The sequence below is a fragment of the Triticum dicoccoides genome, chromosome 2A (assembly GCF_002162155.2).
Source record: "Triticum dicoccoides isolate Atlit2015 ecotype Zavitan chromosome 2A, WEW_v2.0, whole genome shotgun sequence".
In the NCBI taxonomy this organism is placed as follows: domain Eukaryota; kingdom Viridiplantae; phylum Streptophyta; class Magnoliopsida; order Poales; family Poaceae; genus Triticum; species Triticum dicoccoides.
Genome location: NC_041382.1, coordinates 613,003,303 through 613,008,847, shown reverse-complemented (window position 1 = coordinate 613,008,847; position 5,545 = coordinate 613,003,303). Strand labels below are relative to the sequence as shown.

Sequence of the window (5,545 nt, the reverse complement as noted above, 5' to 3'; positions counted from 1 at the left end):
GCGGGTGGCGGCGGGCGACGCGCGGGCCGCGCGGGCCGGCTGCGGGCCCCGTGGGCCAGCAGCGGGGTGCGGATGAGAGAGTGGGAGGATGGCGCTAAGGTGGCGAGCCGCGGTTGGCGGAGAGTGGCTGCGGGGTGACGTGGCAGCTCCCCATTGGTGGGAGTGAGGTGGCGGCGGACGGTGGACACGTCCGGCGCGGCGTGGACGCGTCCGGTGGCGCGATGAGAGTGATTTTAGGGTTTCATCCATGAATAAATCGAAGGGTCTACATATATATAAGTAGAGGGAGTTAGGAGCGCCGGATTGCAAAACGGACAACGGGAAAAATGCTCGAATGCATGAGACGAACATGTATGCAAAAGAAATGCACATGATGACATGATATGAGATGCATGACACGCAAGCAATGACAAGGCAACAACAGCAAATAACTAGAGGACACCTAGCACATCGGTCTCGGGGCGTTACAAACAGGAATGTCCTCGTGAGCACATATATAAATCACAGAGATCTGCATCAAGGAAATACATGTGCATTTTACCTCCTTTACCATTTGAACATATAAAGAACGGAAGTATTGAAAATCCGTAGAAAAGGCCAACAAAATTAAACGCTAAAAGTAAAAGGTGGAAAACTAAAGAGTGGATCAGCTGATCACCGGCGGGTCCTAGACACACTATGACACATGTTGCCATACTAATGAACAAACACTTCCTAGTATACATTAGGGGTTTGCATATTTTACAATCTGCTCGCATTGCATATACAGTAGCTAGTAGCTACTATACTTTAACTAAAAATTAAATCTACATTGTCTGCTCTCTGATTTCATAGTAGCATGGTTCAGATCATGCAAGGCAAACAAAACATCAGTTTGGAACTATCAGGAACTGTGGCTCAAGTGTACTTTAAAACTGGAAGCATGGTTCAGTTCATGCAAGCCAAATAAAACATCAGTTTGGAACTATCAGGAATAGTGGCTCAAGTGTAGTTTAAAAATGGAGCAACTAAATGTTATGAATAGTTACAGAACTGCACTTGTTCCTAACTCATGTTATATGAGTCTCAGCGCATGTGTTTTCGTGTGTCCACATAAGTTGATCCCAATTCACCATATAGTAAGATAAAATGTCCGAATAAATTCAAATGCCCGGGCCAAATACTTCTTATCCAGGTCCCATACCAGGAAGCATTGGTACAACAAAACACTGATTTGTAGTCAGTTAAAGTTTGAGTACTGCGTAGCTTAACTTCTAGGCGATTCATGATTGAAATTTGAAAGGGTACTTAAAAAACATCACGGAAATATGATCCAGTTTGAGAACAGGTGTGTAGATGTCTTCTTTTGTTTAACACAAATAGTTTAGTAGTACAGCATAGAGAAAAGCACATATATATTTAGAATTGCAAGTGAATATAAGAAGCATGAGCATTGTTGGAGATAGTTAATCCAAAGGTTTACAAACAAAAAATCAAGAACTAATGCAAATTTGTGTGGCTTAACCTTAGTTGGACTTGAAAGCGTAAAACTGGTGTAGCAATATATCATATACCTGCAGGTCCATATGGCCGATGCCGTCAAGGTCTAGCTGTGGACGGTCTTGCAATGGCAGCAAATTCGAAGTCAGTTAGGCAGCACAGCGGGGCCAAACTGATCTACCATGGGAAAGGCTACAAGAAATTAGTCATTCCCTGTACATTATTGACATATAAAGCAAGACATCATAGAAAAGACATATCATCGATTTGATTACCCAAAGTAGAAAGTCATTCACAATCTAGTAAGTTTGAATCCGCCCGAAACATTTGAATAATCGATTTGACTGTCTGGGACATGATGCTTATGAAACACTATGGTGATGTACGTGCAGCCGATCATAGAGAACAATGAAGATGCTTGGAACATGACGTACATAAGATACTGTGGGAATATTACCTGCAACCAATTGTACATACACTGCTTGGTCTGAATTCATAAATCTTGGTCTGAGTTCATAATTTAAGAATTAGGAGAACACATGCTAGAGTAGGAATTACCACAGGTAATTTTCCTAAATCTATGTATACTTAGCAGTCATGTAGTATAATACTATAAATGACCCTCTCCTCCCGCAGTGAATGTGTGCTACCAACATCACTTGAAAGGCAGAAGACATGCCTTAAAATAAATCCATTTAAGAAAAGTACGACTAAAATTCAATGGACAGATTTAATCTGCTCCCACATGTATGTAACAGTAACATGTAGCTTGTATGGAGAAGAAAAGAAAGCGGGTCACATAATCATAATAGAAGATAACTGAAGATTTAGCAGAAAAGTATGACTAAAAATTAATGAACTGAAGAAAGCAGGTCACATGATCATATTCAGAGCACAAACTAAAAGGTAAGTTGGAAAGCCTTAGCAGAACAAATGCTGCCTAGTGTCCTAGATCTATGCCGCGGCTTACCGCGCGTTGCCCGCTAAACAACTTGCAACCAAATATGAATAATCACTTTGATATGAATAAATAATGGTAGCCGTTAAGGTCACTTTACTCAAATAATCCGCATAGGAATATTTAAATCTATCTATACATAAAAGATTCGTATCTCCCAAGGTATGTCCAAAGAATTATCATCAAAATGAAGGAATCTAGCAGATGTTTGGCAGCGACCACATAAGAAATATACTTTGTGCAAGAACATATCGACCTAAGAAACAAAGTGGCATCTATTTTTCAAAATTGTTCCCATGCTCTTTTTAAGTCTGTTGCTAAATATCTCGAAGTCACATGGTGCCGTTTTTTTAAGAACATGCTTTTTTTAAGGGACTGTTTAGGTCTCAGTCGACTGAGACTTCGCGAAGTCTCAGTCGGCTGACGTCATCATATGTAGATTAGGCATGTTAAGTAGCTTTCCATCTGCTGGGTTGAACCGGCTTAACACCTGGGCTGGTTTCTCTTTTCTTGTTTGTTTGTTTGTTGGGCTGGGCCATGACATTGTTTGCTTGTGGGCCTGGACGACATAGGAAAAAGACAAAAAAACTTATTTGCTGCTCTGCTTTATGAACTGTACTTTTTGACTGAACCCAGGCAAAACCCCATGCCCACAAGCATGGAGAAACTCACTAGTGTAAGGGCGTCTGATCTCTTCTCTGATTTTCACCCCCTCCCACCTTTCCCCCCACCTTCTCTTCTCTGATTTGTTCTAGATCTGATTTTCTTTTCTCTCTTCTCATGTTTGTAACAGCAATCCTGCAGCAGTAAGGAAGATTCCTGATGGGACATAGGTTAGAGTTATAATTTGTAGGAAAATTAGAGAAGAGGCAAAACTGAATCAAGTAGTATTTGACTGGCATGTGCGTTGTAGCAATTCTGACAGCAGAAAATAATTTTATTTTTAACTGTATGTCCATGAAAAAATGATGTTGGACTCCTCCCCACAAAAGTTGTATATGGATTGATTGGTTCATGTTTTAGGACAGAATATGGCTTGGTAATTAAAACAGAAATCAGTAGGGTGCTGCCCTCTTCCCTGCACAAGACACTAAGGAGAAAGACTGAACTTTTTTCAAGATTTGCCACAGTGGGGTTGTATTACAAGCATATACATGACCCTGCCTAGTGTACAGAAAAATATGAAAAAAAATGTAGCATGGTTAACATCTAGTTCGGTGACTACAGAAGATCAAGAATGTATGGTGTGAACTAAGAAAAAAGAAACAGAGGCATAGAAAAAATGAACCTTTCTTGTGGATGGTCAAATATACCTCAGCAACAATGTTTTCTCTTCATTTTGTAGGTGCTGGACGGAACTATGGCAAAAGAACTCCAAACAGCTGCGGACCAGTCCCAGTTAATCTGCTGACACCGGTTCATGTAAGATTGATATTTTTGGAAAAAAGGTTGTTTCACAAGGGTGTACAAAAAAAGGAACTTAGAACATCACTCTCCATGTGCAGCAGCCATACCTTGGTGTCCAACATGTGCAGCATCAACAAACTGTGATGAATCTGGCATCCCAACCATCTTCAAGTGCATTTGCACAACATGTATGTGCTTTCATGAACAACAAAAATAAACTCTTTAAGTTATCTGCCTTGATGAATATAATTTGGTACTCTGTTGCACATGCATCAAATTGTAACATGCAAGAAAAGTAAAAAAATGCAGGGTCATTCCGAATGCGAGTGCCTCAGTAAATAAATAATAATAATCTCAGTATGTCGAATGCCTCAGAAAATTCAAACAAGCATTGGCAATGCTCAGTGCAAGCAAGCAATTGAAGGGACATCAGTAAAACCAAGTACAAGTACATCACATAAGAATTCAATAGTTACCTTTGAGAAAATCTCAGCTACCTACCTCTATTTCAACGTCAGCCATGGAATTTGTTCTCTTCATTTCGCACTCAGAAAAGTACGAGGTCAAGCCAAACAAAACACTAATTCACTCCCTCAGATTCGTGATTCACACCCAAAAAAAGCATTAGAAAAAATATACCCAAAAATCGTCATCTCCATTTGCAAACTCCATCCCAGAATCTAGATTCGCACCATATATCCCCTAGTGGGCAAACAAACAAATCTGAGATAATAATAGCTTGTCATAAAACTGTGGTAGAGAGTAAGTGAGGATGGTTAATCCGTTCACATATTACTAATTGTAACTAGTAAAAGGAAACACTCCTAGATTTTCTTATGGAAATGTAAAACATCAAGTGTCTGTTTTGGTAGTTCAGACAAACAAAACCAAAACAGGCACTACAAATCCAACATTCCATGAGTTGGAGAGAGGAAGCTAAAAGCAGAACAACTTTTGAATAAATATGGAAAAATTGATGTCGAAAAGATTAAGAGATGCCTTAATTAGTCAAGACTATCAGCAGCAAATCTCCTACCTTGAGAGACACATAAGGTAGCTACATCCATCAACTACAGTGGTAAAAAACTAACAGGTGCAGATCACTTGCACGGTAGTACTACAGGAGTACTGAACACTTACAAGCATGTTGCTTAAGTAATTCAGACATGTCTACTGACAGTGAACTTGGATACTTGTAAATTCATAACCACAAAATGTCTACTGACAGTGAACAGAATTAGACTGATGCTCTCATAAAGCACAGAAAATTCAGATGTAGTCCTACCAAGTTCCCCATCTCGCTGACCGGGGCGGCGCCGGAGGACGATGGAGAAGACGGCCGCGCTTCCCCTGCCCCCTTTTCGTCGGGCAGCACCACCGGCGCAGCTGCTGTGCCCGAGGATCTGGACAAGTAACTCTTCTCTCCTTTAATATGCTCCCCTTTTTTGAAAATGAGCTGCGCTGTCAGAATCAAATGCAAAAAACAAATTTGATTTTTTTATTAAATCCTTGGGAAAAACAAAAAATGCAAAAATGTATATGATTTCAAAAAAAAGATAAAAACACACAAACTAGTTGTGAGATCGGGTGCTTGGTTTGTGTTTGCAGGCATGGCAAAAAACGGTGGTGTTATGGTGCTCGTGTGACACATAGCGAGGGTAGAGGATTCGCGGGGGAGCTGCCACCTTCCGACCAAGCAAA

At 40.5% G+C, this 5,545-nt stretch overlaps 1 long non-coding RNA gene across 1 annotated transcript; it reads right to left on the bottom strand.

Annotated features, from left to right (window-relative positions):
- Nucleotides 1-3,030: 3,030 nt before the first annotated feature.
- Nucleotides 3,031-5,244, bottom strand: LOC119359688. Its single transcript, XR_005172628.1, has 4 exons — nt 5,130-5,244; nt 3,952-4,039; nt 3,751-3,841; nt 3,031-3,256 (listed from the first exon to the last, which is right to left on the bottom strand). It is a non-coding gene; the product is annotated as an uncharacterized LOC119359688 (long non-coding RNA).
- Between the last annotated feature and the right edge of the window lie 301 nt (nt 5,245-5,545).